The sequence below is a fragment of the Delphinapterus leucas genome, chromosome 3, assembly GCF_059928025.1.
Source record: "Delphinapterus leucas isolate spDelLeu-1000000601 "Yukka" chromosome 3, BTC_Dleu_Yukka2, whole genome shotgun sequence".
Lineage (NCBI taxonomy): Eukaryota > Metazoa > Chordata > Mammalia > Artiodactyla > Monodontidae > Delphinapterus > Delphinapterus leucas.
The window spans coordinates 45,705,347-45,722,630 of NC_143131.1; the positions used below are offsets into that span (position 1 = coordinate 45,705,347).

The 17,284-nt window shown below is 40.3% G+C and overlaps 2 pseudogenes; one reads left to right on the forward strand and one right to left on the reverse strand.

The window, feature by feature from the left end:
• Positions 1 to 1,943: 1,943 nt before the first annotated feature.
• LOC149749556 (mitotic-spindle organizing protein 2 pseudogene) lies at positions 1,944 to 5,076 on the reverse strand (annotated as a pseudogene).
• Positions 5,077 to 15,691: 10,615 nt separating this feature from the next.
• On the forward strand, positions 15,692 to 16,246 carry LOC111162696 (large ribosomal subunit protein eL33 pseudogene; annotated as a pseudogene).
• The last annotated feature ends 1,038 nt before the right edge of the window (positions 16,247 to 17,284 follow it).

The following is a 17,284-nucleotide window of genomic DNA, read 5'->3' on the forward strand; positions in this document are numbered from 1 at the left end:
ACTGGTGTCGAGTTCACCATTATTTTATATTTAATCATATATAAAATCATATAATCATATATAAAACTATATTATTTCTCTCTTCTGACAACTAGACCCTGACTGACACAGAAATATACACATGTTAGAATTTTTTTCTTCTCCTTATTTCTGTATGGTTTACAATAAATGGGATAATCCATGCCCATTACTTTGCAGCTTGCATTTTTCACTTAATGTTTCATGGACATCTTTCTAGATCAACATGTGTGTAACTCTAAGTAAGTCTTCTCAATAGCTGCATAACATTCCATTATATAGACAGAATGTAATCTATTCAACCATTCACCTGTTGATGGATGTACAAGTCCTGATTTCTGCTATTACCAAAAATTGCTACAATAAACATCCTTGTTCATATATCCCTTTACACTAATACATTTGTTTCTATTAAAAAATTACTGAACGTGGGATTGCAGTGTCAATGAATAACAGTGACATCCCATGTACCGAACCAAATTGGCCATACTCTTCAGTATATCACACGCTATCATTACCAGTTCATTCAATGCCCTTCTTTTGTTTTATATTTTCCTCTGTTACTGCTATTCCCATTTCCTTTTCTTTTCTATAAGCCCCCATTCTAGCGTCCTTTCCATGGCCACCTTATACCTAACAAAAATTTCCTGATTGTTTTAAAAATATCCTTTTACAATTGGTTTATTTGAATCAGAATCCAAACAAGGCCTACAGCATTGTATTTTGTTTGTCCTGTCTCTTGATTCTCTCAGTTTATAAAAGTGCCCTCTCACCTTTTCAACTACCCCTTCCTGCCCTGCCATGCCATTTATTTGTTGAAATAAATGATTGTTTGTCCTACAGAATATTCCAGATTCTGGACTTGGTTGATTGTTAAGTATTGCTTAACAAGTTAAGTATTGCTTAACTTGCTCTTCTTATTTTTTGTAGACTGAAAGTTAAAGGCTTGATTATATTTAAGCTCAATTTTTTTGTGTGGAGGATTCTTTATAGGTGGTGAGGTGTACTTCATATTACATGATTGTCCTTAATGTCAAGTTGTTCCACTCACAATGACACTGAGATTGGTGCATGAATTCAAGTATTGTCAGCCTGATCCATTCATTATAAAGTTCCCCATCAGCCTTTCACCTAATAGTTTTAGCAGCCATTAATGAACATTCCTTAGAGCCACTGTCTCATTAGGGTTTACAAAAATGGTGACTTTCTTATTCTATCATTCCTTCTGCATTTATTAACTAAAATTCCTCAATTAAGAATCTTCCCTTATCAACTATTTAGTTACCCTAAAACACAGTTCAGATAGAAAAGAGAGGCTGGTACGTTTTCTTAAGCAGTAGATTTAAGTTGTCCAATACTTCCTATGATATTGGTATTTGGAGTTTTTTTAACTTTTAGTTATTTATATATTGCTAGAAAAAATTCCTTCCCTCTAGATTTTCAGTTTATTACCATGGAGTGCACAAAATATTCTTGTATAACTCTTCTGACTTCTACCATATCTCCTTTTTCAAACTTTAAAGTGGTATGTGTATACATATGTATGTGTATATATGGGTGTGTGTGTGTGCATCTGTGTTTGTATTTTAATTTATCTTTACAAAGAGCCAGTTTAGGTTTATATATATTTTTGGCGACCCCAGAAGTTACTTTCCCTTCTACAGGTCACTTCCTAAGTGATTCCAAGTACTCACATTTGTTTCACGTTTGGAGCTAGTCTGGAGGGTGGGTAGGGAATTTCTTAGGTAATTTATAGTTCCAAATTACCTTTCTGGTTCGTTTCCTCTGCACAGATTCAACTTCTAGTACCTAATTTTACTATCCAGAGCCAATTTAGAAATCATCAGGAAAACATTCCGCTGCTTTTTACCTCTCGTCAACAAATTTATCTGCAGTCTTGCCTTTTTTTTTCTTTTTTTCAGGCTTTCAAAGAGGTTTATTACCAACGGGAGGAGCAGCCTGCCTGCGAGGCTGGAGGCCCGCGGTGGTCCCATGCGAGGCCTCCCGCTCAGGTGCTGCTCCGCGTGGGTCTCTTCCCCGGCCCGCCCCGCTTGGGCAGCCTGGTGGCGCTGGGTTGGCGGGGCATCCTCTGGCTGGATCCTTCCCGGACGCCGCGTTCTGTAAGCGCCGGGCCTCCGCCGCCGAGGGCACCGCTGCCTTTGTTTCTCCCTCGGGTCTCAGGCACGCCGGGCGTGAGCAGGGGCACGGCCGCGGGGTCCTGGGACTCGCTCGCCAGCCTCTGCCCGGCGCACACGCACTGAGCATCTGGAAGACGGCTAGGGGCACCACGTTCAGCTTCAGCACGTCCACCAGGATCTTGCACACGTCGGGGTCCATGGCGCCGCCCGCCGCCTGCGCCAGCTTGAACAGCTCCATCTCCTCGGCGCCCAGCACCTTCTTCCGCCGCAGCGCCAGCTTCTGCAGGCCCGCCTCCAGCCCCGGGGGCGCCCCCGGCCCGGGCCCCGCGCCCGCGCCCGCGCCGCCATCTGCGGACGGCGGAGGATGCGTGTCCGCATTCTTGCCTTTTTTTAAAAGGCCTATTCCCATTCCCTCTCACCACAGTGAATGTTGGTAATTATTCAACTAGGCATTGCATCTATTCCTCCCACATTCCTACAGATCTTGGGTCATTAATGAATGATTCTCAATTATCATTAAATTCTATCAACTGACTTCCTTGTCTGTCAACAGGCTTAAGTCTCTCCCATCTTAGTCGAACAGACACCTCCCTTTATCCTATGTTCCCTTCTAGTTACCTCTGTATGTCTTTTCTTCTCATTACAGCCAGCCCACTGAAAACATAATCTATTGTTTCCACTCATAATCTTTCCTCCACCCCCATTACTTCCCCAAATCTCCTCTTGCCAAAATCAGCAGCGGTTTCTTCCTTACTGAAAAACAGTGCACTCACCACTGCATCTGATGCTCGTGACCTCCTTGAAATGCTTTCCTTTCTCCACTTATTGGACCCTAACCCTCACACTTTTCCTGATTATTCTACTTTTCTGGCCATTCCTTCTTAGCCTCCTCTGCAGATTCCTCTTCCTTTCTGGAATAGAGAAGTCCTTCAGATGTCAGACTTCCCACTGTCCTTAGCCTTCTTTTCCCACTTACCCTGGAAGAAAATGGCACCAATTAATCTTTACTGGGAGATGGCTTCCAGCGTTGAACTCTGGTCCAAAACATTCTGATAAGGTCTTCTGTGTCCACACTGGACTTGCCTAGATATCCTAGAGGCACCACAAAGGCAAAATGTCCAAATCTGAACTCATAATTTTTCCTCAAAACTTGTTTTTCCTCCCATCCTTCCCTCTTGATAAACGGTACTGCCATCTATCCAGTTATCCATGCCAGAGATCTGATGTGATGGCATGAGATAGTATGATTACAAAACAGAAAAGCCACTTGATATTGCAAGTAAAAAGAAGATTTATCATATGCTTAAGGATAATTTCATGGAAGGCATTTATAAGAATTATAATCTGGTCTCAAAGGAATCTCCTCAAAATCTCTATCTCCCAAGTTCACTTGAATTTTTTTTTAAGTTTTTATTTTTTTGGCTTTCATCTGTGAACCAGATTTTTCTGCTAATATATGGCTCACTAAGACTAACACCAATCCAGCATGACCTTTCATGGAAAGCTCACAACAGCATTTCCCTGTTCATACCACGAGAGAGTCAGATTGCCCCAACCTACCCAACTCAAGTGGTGCAAACATGTCTGCCTATGTCCTCTGCCTTAGCTGGATCTGTAGATGAGAACAGATGCTTTTTCGAATGCGTTGTGGGAAAGCTAGGCTGTACGTTGAGAGTTAGTCCTTGACTTTTGACTCTTCACACACCCTCACATCTAAGAAATAATGATGAAGTTCTGTCAAGTCTACTTTTCTAATATTTTCCAAATCTAGCCACTTCTCTTCATTCCCCTCTCTCACTTCTCTAGTTAAGGCTGCCCTTTCCTAGGTCCTTCCAATGTGTCCCTATATTCAGTCTCTCTTTCTTCACATCCATCCTCTACACTGCAGCCAGAGTGACCTTTTTAAAGTACCAATATGATAACATCACTTCTTTACTTAAATCTTTTCATAGAGCATGTCAAGGCTGACACCTGACATGTCAAGGTGTCTGTATGTCAATTCAAACTCCTTATTATGACTATATTCGTTTCCCAGGGCTGATGTAACAGATTACCACAAACTTCATGACTTAAAACCATGGAAGTTTATTCTTTTACAGTTCTGGAGGCTAGAAGTCCAAAATCAAGATGTTGGCACGGCCATGCTTCCTCTGAAATCTCTTGGGAAGAATACTTCCTCACCTTTTTCTAGATTCCGATGACTCCTGGCAATCTTTCGCATTCCTTGGCTTGAGCTGCATCATTCCAAACTCTACCTTCATCTTCACATGGCCTTCTTTTCTGTGTGTCTGAGTCCTCTCCTCTTCTTATAAGGACACCAGTCACTGGTTTCAGGACCCACCCTAAATCCAGAATGACTTCATCTGAGATCCTTAACTAATTACATCAGCAAAGACCCTATTTCTAAATAACCTCACATTCTGAGGTTCCAGGTAAATATGAATTTTGGGGGGAATACTCCTCAACCCACTACAATGGCCTACAGGTGTCTTTTATGATGATATGATACGGTATCTACTCATCTCTCCAGCCTTATCTCTTATCATTCTCCAGCTCTCATATAATCTCTAGTCATAGTAAGCCCCTTGCAATTCTGGAACCACAAGATGCTCTTTCTTACTTCTGGATTTTTGCATTTCCTGCCCACTTCTGCTTGGAATCCTTGCAGTCTACCTTTGCCTGGGTCTTACTATTTTTCAGATTCAGCTGCTCTAGGAAGTCTTCCCAAATCTCACCCATCATTGCCATATGCTCTCCTTACCCCCAAATTCCCATTTTACCTTCCATTTACCTCAATCATAGCGTGTATCCCACTATTTAGTAATTTTAATTGTCTCACTTCTCCTGTAGGTCTCTTTTCTCAATTCTTTGCCACCAAAACAATCAGTAAGGGACCAATCATTTCTTGTTTTCTTTTCATTTGCTTTTGTATTCTCACTGCCTAACACAGTGTCGAATAGGCACTCTACAAGTGATTATAGAATGAATGAATGAATGTCTTTGAAAAGTGGTTCACATATGGTAAGAATTTCTAGGTGTTAAAGCTGATATGCAACAGCATCTGTGGCGGTTTCTTTATTCAGATTTGTCCTTTAGAGAGAATAATAACTTCGTCTGAGAAAATTGAGGGAAGCGCTCCATGAATATTGAATATTACATTAGGCAGTATTAAATTACCCCATTGAGTTTTGGTGTTGCATGTGTTGAAAACCCACTTTGATCTGACCATAGCTCTATTCATTTTGATTATCCTTAGATCAAATAATGTAAGATTCTCAATTACAGTCATAAATTTGAATGATAGAATTATCATATGAATGGGTTTGAATTCCATATTAATATTAACCTTAAAAAATTATGTGAGTTTTTTCTAAAGAGAAGAAAAGCCTCTATTGAAATTGAAAACGTGTATACCTACAAGTGAAAGAACTTGAAGTAGATCCTTAAAGAAAAGAGAAAAGTTAAAGTAGATAGTATTGATTACTTTCAGGTAACTCACCACTCTCATCACCAATAGAATTTAAATTATACAAGCACTTTGAATAAAATGAGGACAAATGTTATTAAGAAGATCACGTTCCTTTTAGTTAGTCATTTTAGGAATAAAAGGCTCCCCAGATTCTTGAATGTTTTCCTTTTTGGTTGATATAGCATCAAGGATTATATAAGTGTGTAGCAGGCATATATACTTATATATGAGTTGTCTGAACTAAAAGAGCCTACAAGCTAATTGTGGTGAAGGACATCAACAAGTAGGACATCAAGAGTGGGGACAGTTTCTGGAGGCCCTTGGCCTCCTTACGCACCCTGAGACCCAGTCATGGGTAAGTTCTTGTAGCTGTGTTTAAGGGAGTTGTAATGACCTGCCAAAGGGCAGCTGGGGAGACCAATGGGATGTGGTGAGGTACTCCAGACTAACACAAACGCAAGCTACCAAGAAGCATCAAGAACAAAATAACTCAAAGGTGGAGAAACTGAGCTGCGATGAGACCAAGAAAGGGGAGTTCATGATGGTCACCTGGTTTTCAGACTGTGCTCTGGGAACCTACTCAGCAAAATGGAAGAGCATGACTTGTAGAGAAAAAGAACTACCCTTTTCCTTCACTTTTCCGTCCTTCCTCTCATCTTTCTCTGTATCTCCGTCTCTATCCTCTTTCTTTCTCTTCTCTCTAACTCACACTACTCTCTTTGTTCCTCTCTGGATTACTGGAAAATTGAAATAAAAGCAAAGACAAATCCCTGCTCTTCACATAACCTTTCCCTGTTGCCTATCTCCCTGTGAACAAAGGCCATAGCTGGAAAGAACTAGATATTCTCTTATAACCTTCATTTCTGAAAATCTATTCATTCAGTGTGTTTTTTGTCATTCATTCATTTGTTCGTCATTCAACATTCGACATTTATTGAGCCTCTAATGTTTTAGGTATATAATTTGTCTTCCAAATCAATTATTTTCAATCCGTTTCCTTTTAAGTCATGCAAACTTTTTTTCCAGTAAAAGACTGCTGATGTTCAATATGGAAAACATGACAACTGCACTGAATGAACTGGGGGTGGGGAGGGACACAGAACTTGGCCAACTCCTACCCTGCCCTATTCTGCAGCCCCTGAAGGATGCTATGTGGAGCATAGCACACACACCACTGTTCTATAATGAGCACACTCTCATACATTGCATTGGAAATGTGAATTAGTACAACGACTTTGAAAACAGTCTGACACATAAAGTGAAAGATACGCCCACCCAGTTCTACCCCAGGGTATACACCTAAGACTGAAACTCACACATATGAGAACCACGGGATATGTCAAGAGTAAGCACAGTTCATAAGAGCCTCAAAATGGACCCAGTTTTAATTTCCATCAACAGTAGAATGGGACCTCCCTGGTGGTGCAGTAGTTAAGAATCTGCCTGCCAATGCAGGGGACATGGGTTTCAGCCCTGGTCTAGGAAGATCCCACATGCCACGGAGCAACAAAGCCCGTGTGCCACAGCTACTGAGCCTGCGCTCTAGAGCCCGCGAGCCACAACTACTGAGCCCACACTCCTAGAGCCTGTGCTCCACAACAAGAGAAGCTACTGCAATGAGAAGCGCGGGCACCGCAATGAAGAGTAGCCTCCGCTCGATGCAACTAGAGAAAGCCCACACAGAGCAACGAAGACCCAATGCAGCCAAAAATAAATAATTAATTTACAAAAAAAAAAAAAAAAACAGTAGAACGGATAAGTAAAATTGTGGTAAAGAACAATTACAGTGGATAAACTACATGGAGCAACGTGGATGAATGTAACAATGTTTAATGACAGAAACAAGAAAAAAAATAATATGGACAATATGGTTGCATTTACATAAAGTTCAAAAGTAAGCAAAACTAAACTACATTATTGAGGAGATGCACATGGAGAAGGTTTGAAAGACTAGAAAGAAGAACAAAGAAGTAATTACTATAAAATCAGGTGAAGTTACTTCCAGGGGAGATGAAAAGGGATGTTACTGGCAAAGGTCACGGGGAGTAGTAGGTGCTTTGGGGGTGCTAGCATTGTCTTATCCCTTACTCTGGGAAGTGATCACACTACTGTTTGTATTATTTCTTGACTCAGTGGGGTGCTTATACCTGCATTTGTTTTCTAATTATTCATTAAACATACTTTATGTTTTACACCTTTTCCATAAAATTTCTCGCTTGTTTAAATGGCTAAGCAAACAAAATACCATTGCTCGATTCCAGGGGGGTCAGGCAGTATGGAAAGGGACCAACTTTGACGATTTTGGAGTCTCTAGCTCCTGGCACAATGTCTACCCCAGGCGAAAGGTCTATAAATGCAGGCTCAACTAAACTGGCTTAGGCAATGTGACATGATTTGAAAGAATAAATATCTTGCAGAGCCCACAGGCTACATCTAAAATTCTCATCTTTACTCCATGTCAAAGACAAAATGCTGCTGTGGTTTTGTGATTCCGTTTATCTTACTATGCATTATTTAATTTATACTGAGTAAAAAATATTTATTTTCTTTGGGGACATCAGTGTTTTTAATTGAGTTTTGTTTGTTTAACTCAGTACTGACCTTTAATTTCAAACTTCATAAAAATTTTTCTAAATCTAGACAAAACAATTGACCTCAGTCTCTAGCAGAGCCAAACACATACTAAAAGTTGGCGGATATAGACACATAGTGTACGTGTGTTCTTGATTTTCCCTGTTTCTCCTTAAAAGATTGACCAAAGGAAACTCTGGTTATTTGTGGGTTAATTTTGTTCTAATTGAGAATTCACTGTATTCTGTGCTATACAACTAAATTAAAATACTTCATTTACTTTAGATAATAGCTACATCTTTCTATTGGTCAATTATTAACGACCAATCAGATTCTTTACCTGGTTTAATCTTATCTATGATAATAACCAATCCTCTGAAAATTATTAGCCTCAGATGCAATTACAAAAATGTTGAGATACTTTAATAGTTTTCAATGTTTTTAAACATAGAATTAATTGAAAAAATAATTTATATATACATCATGTATAATGTTGTGGTTTTTTTCAATAGTTTAATTTTATTTGTCATACATGATAGCTGTAACAGCCTTAACATAAATTGAAATAAAATGAAGAAAATTTCACTCATAAGCCCAATGCCACAACAAATCAAACTGTTTGCAGTATTAATTATACAATTCAGTTCCCTATTTTTTTAATTAATGAGATCATTTTAAAAGATATGTTAGTCTTTGCTCTTCTATAAACTAGAAAGAAAAATATTTCATATTTTTCGTTTCCTACTTAGTTCAAAATTATATGTAGGATTGACAACAAATGTTAAGAATTCTATGTATGCTCTTATATTCCAGTGTATAAATTGTCCTATGAACATTCACCCATAAGACAAAGATCTGAAATAAAATACATCAAACATAAACCAAAATGAATAAGTGGTTATGTTTATCTCATATAAATTCTAGAAACAATGTAGGTGTCCTAAGTGATATCATGTTCTCATAACTTACCCTTGCATCTTCTATCCAATTATTAAATATAAATGACATTTATTTAAAGTTATAGAAGACAAACTTAAAAGCTTTTGCACAGCAAAGGAAACAATAAACAAGACGAAAAGACAACCCTCAGAATGGGAGAAAATATTTGCAAATGAAGCAACTGACAAAGGATTAATCTCCAAAATTTACAAGCAACTCATGCAGCTCAATAACAAAAAATCAAACAACCCAATCCAAAAATGGGCAGAAGACCTAAACAGACATTTCTCCAAAGAAGATATACAGATTGCCAACAAACACATGAAAGAATGCTCAACATCATGAATCATTAGAGAAATGCAAATCAAAACTACAATGAGATACCATCTCACACCAGTCAGAATGGCCATCATCAAAAAATCTAGAAACAATAAATGCTGGAGAGGGTGTGGAGAAAAGGGAACACTCTTGCACTGCTGGTGGGAATGTAAATTGATACAGCCACTATGGTGAACAGTATGGAGGTTCCTTAAAAAACTACAAATAGAACTACCATACGACCCAGCAATCCCACTACTGGGCATATACCCTGAGAAAACCATAATTCAAAAACAGTCGTGTACCAAAATGTTCATTGCAGCTCTATTTACAATAGCCAGGACATGGAAGCAACCTTAGTGTCCATCAACAGATGAATGGATAAAGAAGATGTGGCACATATATACAATGGAATATTGCTCAGCCATAAAAAGAAATGAAATTGAGTTATTTGTAGTAAGGTGGATGGACCTAGAGTCTGTCATACAAAGTGAAGTAAGTCAGAAAGAGAAAAACAAACACCGTATGCTAACACATATATATGGAATCTAAGAAAAAAAAAGGTCATGAAGTACCTAGGGGTAAGACGGGAATAAAGACACAGACCTACTAGAGCATGGACTTGAGGATATGGGGAGGGGGAAGGGTAAGCTGTGACAAAGTGAGAGAGTGGCCTGGACATATATACACTACAAAACGTAAAATAGATAACTAGTAGGAAGCAGCCATATAGCATAGGAAGATCAGCTCAGTGGTTTGTGACCACCTAGAGGGGTGGGACAGGGAGGGTGGGAGGGAGACGCAAGAGGGAGGAGATATGGGGATATATGTATATGTATAGCTGATTCACTTTGTTATACAGCAGAAACTAACACACCATTGTAAAGCAATTATACTCCAATAAAGATGTTAAAAAATAAAATAAAATGAAGCCACAAAGAACTTTGCAGCCTACCTCACAGCAGCGTTGAGGAACAACGCATTGAAATAGTTTTGTAAACTGTGAAGTATTTAACCATTGGGGAGATTTATCGTGGGGATGGAACGTTTTAATTCACTAACTAAAGATAAATGCAATAAACCAGAAAAATCAGATGAGATGAAGACAAAGCCCAGTAAAGGTGGTCTTTGATGTAGAACACCAAGATTGAAAGTGTGATGGTGTTCCCCGGTGGGAAACTTCAATCTAGAATTAAGATTCAAGTGTTCCTATAAAGAGTCAACAAAGGAAAAAACAAAAACAGAAACAAAAAACCCTCAGTCTATTATCAAAAACAAAACAGGAACTTGCAAGCTAAGGAAAGGAGGGCTGAATGAGACTTATCTTGGGTTTAGAAGCAGAGCCCTCTGAGGCTCTAAGTGCCATTTTATTGTCCTCTGTGGAAGTGTGGGTGGAGGATTCATGTGAAAGCTGCTACTGCCAGTGTGCTCAATTACTGACAGAAAATCGCCCTGGTGTTGGGAGAAAAAACCTTTCATTTGGGGTATAGAAACTGAAAACAAGTTAAAATTAATGGTTACAGCATTTTAAAAAATCCTCCTTTCGTACCTCTATAAGGAATAAAAAATAATATATTGTTCACTATTAATGTTATCTAAACATTGCTGACTTATGCATTTGGACCATAATACAGAAAATGAACTTAAATATTTTTATCATGATGTCTAAAAACACACAAAAATGTTTCATAATTAAAGCCTTAAATGACCCTATCTTTTCTTTTCTTCTCGCACCAGATCCTGGGACACAGGCTGCTTTCTTCATCCTTCATCCCTGTCCCCCTGGCCATAATCATGTTTGTTTTAAGGAATTTTCCTGCTGATCATTCTGGAAAACCTGTTTTATCTCCATTCTCTCCTCGGCTCTCAGGTAAGCTCCTTATGTGTTCCCTGCATTCACTGTCTCCATTTTCGTTTTCCTCTTCAGTTTCCAGTCTGACCTAGACCTTCACCATCCACTGAAATAACCTTCTTATGGCCAAAGCAGTGAACTTGAAAGAGGTAAGACTGCAGGCAGATGTAGGTGAATAATGAAGGAGGCTATTACCCCAAACCTAGGTGAAAGAAAATGGCATCTGGAAACAAAGTGATGTCAGTGAGGGCCGACAAGCCTGGATTCCAGTTCTGAGTGAGAGAGAAATCACAGGTGACTGAGTGGGGCGATGCTGCCACTTCCTGATATCAGGAACAGCAAGTCTGTGTTGGTGGGGGCAGGGGGAGGAGAAGGGTTTATTAAACCGGCTCTGCACAGGCAAGATCACACTAAACACGAGTGAGGACTCTCCCATACCAGATGTCTGATGGAGGGATTCCCCCTCTACAATGGGCAGGATGGCTTGGCCCCTTAAAGATTTCTAGAAAGTAAAACCAGAAGCCAAACCTTCTTTTCTAGAAACAAAGAAGGTTATTAATTCAAACAAAAGAATGCAATCCAATATCAAAGCAATACTGATGAGTGACAACGACTAAGGCTGGAATATTCTGTCCAGAGATGTTGAAGTGTTTCTGTTTCAGAAGACTACATTGCCACGTGAAAGATAATAAGAACAGATATCATTTACTGAACATTTTATATACCAGAACTTAAAACATCATGCTAAGAATTTTTCATACAGTGTTTGGCTTATTCTTCATAGCAGTTATACAATGTAGAGAATTAATATAATCACCATTTCAGAGGATGCTAAAACACACAAAACTGAGTTAAATACTTGGCTGAGGTCACTCAGCTGGCAAGTGATGGGGCTAGAAGTTGATCCCAGGCAATCTGATGCCAGAACCTACCCTCCTAATTGCTCAGGTGCCTGAGTGTCATTCACCTATTTCTGGGACTTGTGTTCTTGGAGGTGATCTATGAGGATCACACGCTCCTCTGATGAGATAGCTCAGCAGATAAGGAGGAAGGATCTGAAATTTGGGGAGTCTAACTGTGGGTCAAACCTAAGAAAGTGAGGTGACCGAGGTTATTAAGAAGCTCCCCATTGCATCCTGGACAGTGAGATCCTTTCTGGTTATAAGAGGGCCTAAACTGGTTTTCCTGCTTAGTGAGAAGAACAAAAGAGAGATCTAATCAGAAAGTCTTGTGAAGGGGCAATATATCAGTGTATCAGAGCAAGGGTGAAGGGGCAGTTCTCGAATGCAAGGTCTTTTTTTTTTCTTCCACAAAAAAGTTTATATTTAAAATGAAAAAAAAAATCAGTCACAGAGGCATTCAAGTAGTAATAATGTTATACAGATTTTGCTTTTCCTTTATATCAAGACAGATTTGCAAGGACTTCCGTGGTGGAGCAGTGGTTAAGAATCCGCCTGCCAATGCAGGGGACACGGGTTCGAGCCCTGGTCTGGGAAGATCCCACATGCCGCGGAGCAACTAAACCTGTGTGCCACAACTACTGAGCCTGTGCTCTACAGCCCGCGAGCCACAACTACTGAGGCCATGTGCACAACTACTGAAGCCCGCGTGCCTAGAGCCCGTGCTCTGTAACAAGTGAAGCCACCACAATGAGAAGCCCACTCACCGTAACGAAGAGCAGCCCCCGCTCGTGGCAACTAGAGAAAGCCCGTGCGCAGCAACGAAGACCCAACACAGCCAAAAATAAATAAATAAATAAATTTATTTTTTAAAAAGACAGATTTGTACAAGTATTTGCCATAGTTTGTATACAACCCACAGTCCTTTATATATATACATATGTATATAAAATAAATTTTTTTTTTTAGATTTGATTTTAAGATGGAAGTAGTCACGCTAATTGGTATGCGTACAGACCCAAGTGATCCATCGGCAACACATTTATGAATACAAATTTTACAGGCAAGAACATTTTCATACATCTATCTGTATCTGCCTATAGACAGATATAGTAAGAAAATAAACTTAAAAATTAACACAAGGAAGTCTACTTTGTCAAGCTAACCCCTTATGTACTGGTTGTCATTTTGCTTTTATTGCAGAGGTGCAAAACGGAGCAACAAACTTGAATAAAATTTCATAACCCTTGTGAAAATAATCCAAACCCCAGGGATTACTCTACTTTGCTTCTAGTTGTTTCTCTTATTTTCAGTGGCTCAGGTTTCTATCAGAAAAGACAGATTTTATTGTAACGCATGCTTAGTTTATTTTTCTGTATAGGGGAGAAAGTGTTCGACTCTGTGATTAGATGGTCACTAACATGAACAAGAAGAATCAGGTACAATTTTTGTTTAAAACAAAGAAAAATCCCCCAAATTCTGGGGATCTGGCATTCGCCAAACATCCTTTGGAAGATTCCAAAGTTAAATCCCTTAAAAAGGAAAGGGAAAAAGAAATGAAATGCCAGTGTCTTTGCAAGGTCTTATTGATCAAGGAAGATAAAATCAGCCCCTCCACAATAAGAGAGAGTAAATGGTTGTAGTGACAGAAAGAGAGTTGAAGTCTCCACAAAATTAGGAGTCCTTAATATTTTACAGGACTAACAATGTGATCCCATTCAAATGCATGTTTCAGTCCCTTTTTAAAGTAGCATTTTTTACCTATTTAAACGTACAATTATAAATAAGGCCCACTTTCTTCTTCCCTGATAAGTATCACAAAATTTTATCTCTGCTTCCTAAGTGTCAGGAAACCCTCTTCTCCTTACCTAAAAGTCCTGAGGCTACAACTTCCCTACTGACCAGAGGATCTCAGATTGTCCTCTTAAGAATAAAAGGAATCATACAACCTTGGTGTGATAGGGAACTAGGGTGTGATGGTCCTTTGGCTACTGGCTGGTGAGCATTTCCCTCCTCCCTTATTGCCATGCAATTGTTGGAAATAACAAAGATTTATTTTTAAATTTTGAGTCTGTGGTCTTTTTTTTCATATCGATTGGATATCAGCTTGGCAGAATCTGGAGCCATGTAGACCCTGAGGGTGGCCTAGGTAGACTATGGAATCACCCCTTACATTGTCTCCACTACCCAGGGATGCCATAGTTAATTTCTGCCTCAAGCTGTTTTCAGATCAGAAAGACTAGATTTTTCTGGCAGGAATCATAAACCATAGGTGTCTGTCCAGAATCTACGCCAGTTCTCTCCACTTCTTATCACTTTCCTACATAACCCTTAAAAATTGGGTAACTTTTTGTCTGTAGGGTAAAGTGACTTTCTATATGAACTCTTCAGTCCAAGAGTCAGGAAGGGAGGTCTACTCTGAGCTCATTTTGTTTTAGACACATGGAGCAAGGAGAACCCTAGTGGCCAGATTGTGTTTTCTACAGATCATTCCTCATTAAAAGGAACTCGAGCTCCTTGGAGAAGTGCCTGATTCCAGAGACTACCAGGTTCATATCAAAAGAACTCAGGAGGGACTTCCCTGGTGGTTCAGTGGTTAAGAATCCGCCAGCCATGGGCTTCCCTGGTGGCGCAGTGGTTGAGAGTCCGCCTGCCAATGCAGGGGACATGGGTTCGTGTCCTGGTCCAGGAAGATCCCACATGCCGCGGAGCGGCTGGGCCCGTGAGCCATGGCTGCTGAGCCTGCGCGTCCGGAGCCTGTGCTCCACAATGGGAGAGGCCACAACAGCGAGAGGCCCGCGTACCGCAAAAAAAAAAAAAAAGAATCCGCCTGCCAATGCAGGGGACACGGGTTCGATCCCTGTTCCGGGAAGATCCCATATGCCGCAGAGCAACTAAGCCTATGAGCCACAACTACTTAGCCTGTGCTCTAGAGCCTGCGAGCCACAACTACTGAGCCTGTGTGCCACAACTACTGAAGCCTGTATGCCTAGAGCCCGTGCTCTGCAACAAACGAAGCCACTGCAATGAGAAGCCCGTGCACCACAACCAAGAGTAGCCCCCCGTTCGCTGCAGCTAGAGAAAGCCCGCGCACAGCAGTGAATACCCAACACAGCCAAAAATATGTAATTAATTAATTAAAAAGAAAAACGTCAGGAGTCTTCTAGAATAAACTCTCACTGGCCAAGAATGGTTAATTTGAACATCACTAAGGTTAATAACTGCAACAGATTAAAACACATCAAATGTATTTAAGCCTTGTGTTTAAAATAATACTTTCAAAAACTCCAACTAATTTGTCACTTTTGGAGGGTGCTAGCGAACTGATTCATTAAACTTGAAAACTGGTAACTAGAGCAAAGAAATAATCATTACTCCTGTATTTCCTATACATACTACTTCAGAGTAACCAATACTTGACAAGCAAATTTTCTCTTTATAGAATTACACGTGGAAAGAAGGAACAATAGAATTAGAATATCAGCATCTTGCAATCTCTAATGAATTCATCTAGTCAATGATCATCAGTGGCTGCTAACATCACAAAGAACACAATTGGACTTTCTGTACCACCTGATAGAAGTACACACAGCACAACTCACAAAATTGTCCTGGAGCTCAGTCATCTTGGAACCGGTGGAGGCCTGCTGGAAACAGGACTTCTAAAGCAACAAATATGTCTGGAAGGCTGTGGTCCAAGGCCATTTTTGCTGGCTATAAGTGGGGTCTATGGAACCAGAGGGAACACACAACTCTCTTGAAAACTGAAGATGTATATGCTCCAGATGAAACTGAATTCTATCTAGGCAAGAGATGTGCTAATGTATACAAAGCAAAGAACAACACAGTAACTCCTAGTGGAAAGACTAACAAAACCAGAGTAATCTGAGGAAAGATAACTCATGTTCATGGAAACACTGGCATGGTTTGTGCCAAATTCCGAAGCAATCTTCCTGCTAAGGCCATTGGACACAGAATCCATGTGATGCTGTACCCTTCAAGGACTTAAACTTATTGAAAGTAAATAAATAAAAGTGTGGATCTGTTCTCTTGTAAAAAACTAAAAAACAATTGTTGGAAATTAAAAAGCCAATGTCAATCAGGTTATTCATTAGATCCAATTTACAGGAAACTTAAAGGACAGAGGAACATGTTAAATGACAAGACCAGGATGCAAACTCCAGTGGACAATGGAAACTATGGGAAATACAACCCAATTTCTTCAACAACAACAAGAAGATTTATGGACGTATTAATCAAGGTTCTCCAGAGAAACAGAACCAATAGTATAGATAGATAGGTAGATAGATAGATCAATCTAGAGAAGAGTGAATTATTATAAGAAATTGGCTCACATGATTATGGTGACTGACAAGTCCTAAGCAAGTCAGCAGTCAGCAAGCTGGAGACCCAGGAGAGCTGATGGTGTACTTCTGTTCCAAAGGCCAGCAGTTTCTAGACCCAAGAGAAGCTGAACCCAGTTCGAACCCAAACGCAAGGGGAAATAATGATAATCCAGCTTAAAGGCAGTCAGTAAGTGGAATTCTCCCTTATTCAGGAGAGGGTCAGCCTTTTGTGCTAGTCAGAGCATCAACTGATTGTGTGAAGCCCACCCCCATTAGGGAGAGCAAGCTGCTTTACAGTCTACTTATTTAAATGTTAAATTCGGGACTTCCGGGAAGATTGCGGAAGAGTACGACGCGGAGATCACCTTCCTCCCCACAGATACACCAGAAATACATCTACACGAGGAACAACTCCTACAGAACACCTACTGAACGCTGGCAGAAGACCTCAGTCCTCCCAAAAGGCAAGAAACTCCCCACGTACCTGGGTAGGGCAAAAGAAAATAGAATAAACAGAGACAAAAGGATAGGGACGGGACCTGCACCAGTGGGAGGGAGCCGTGAAGGAGGAAAGTTTTCCACACAATAGGAAGCCCCTTCGCGGGCGGAGACTGCGGGTGGCGGAGGGGGAAGCTTCGGAGCCGCGGAAGAGAGCACAGCAACAGGGGTGCGGAGGCCGCAACAGGGGTGCGGAGGCCAAAGAGGAGAAATTCCCACACAGAGGATCAGGGCCG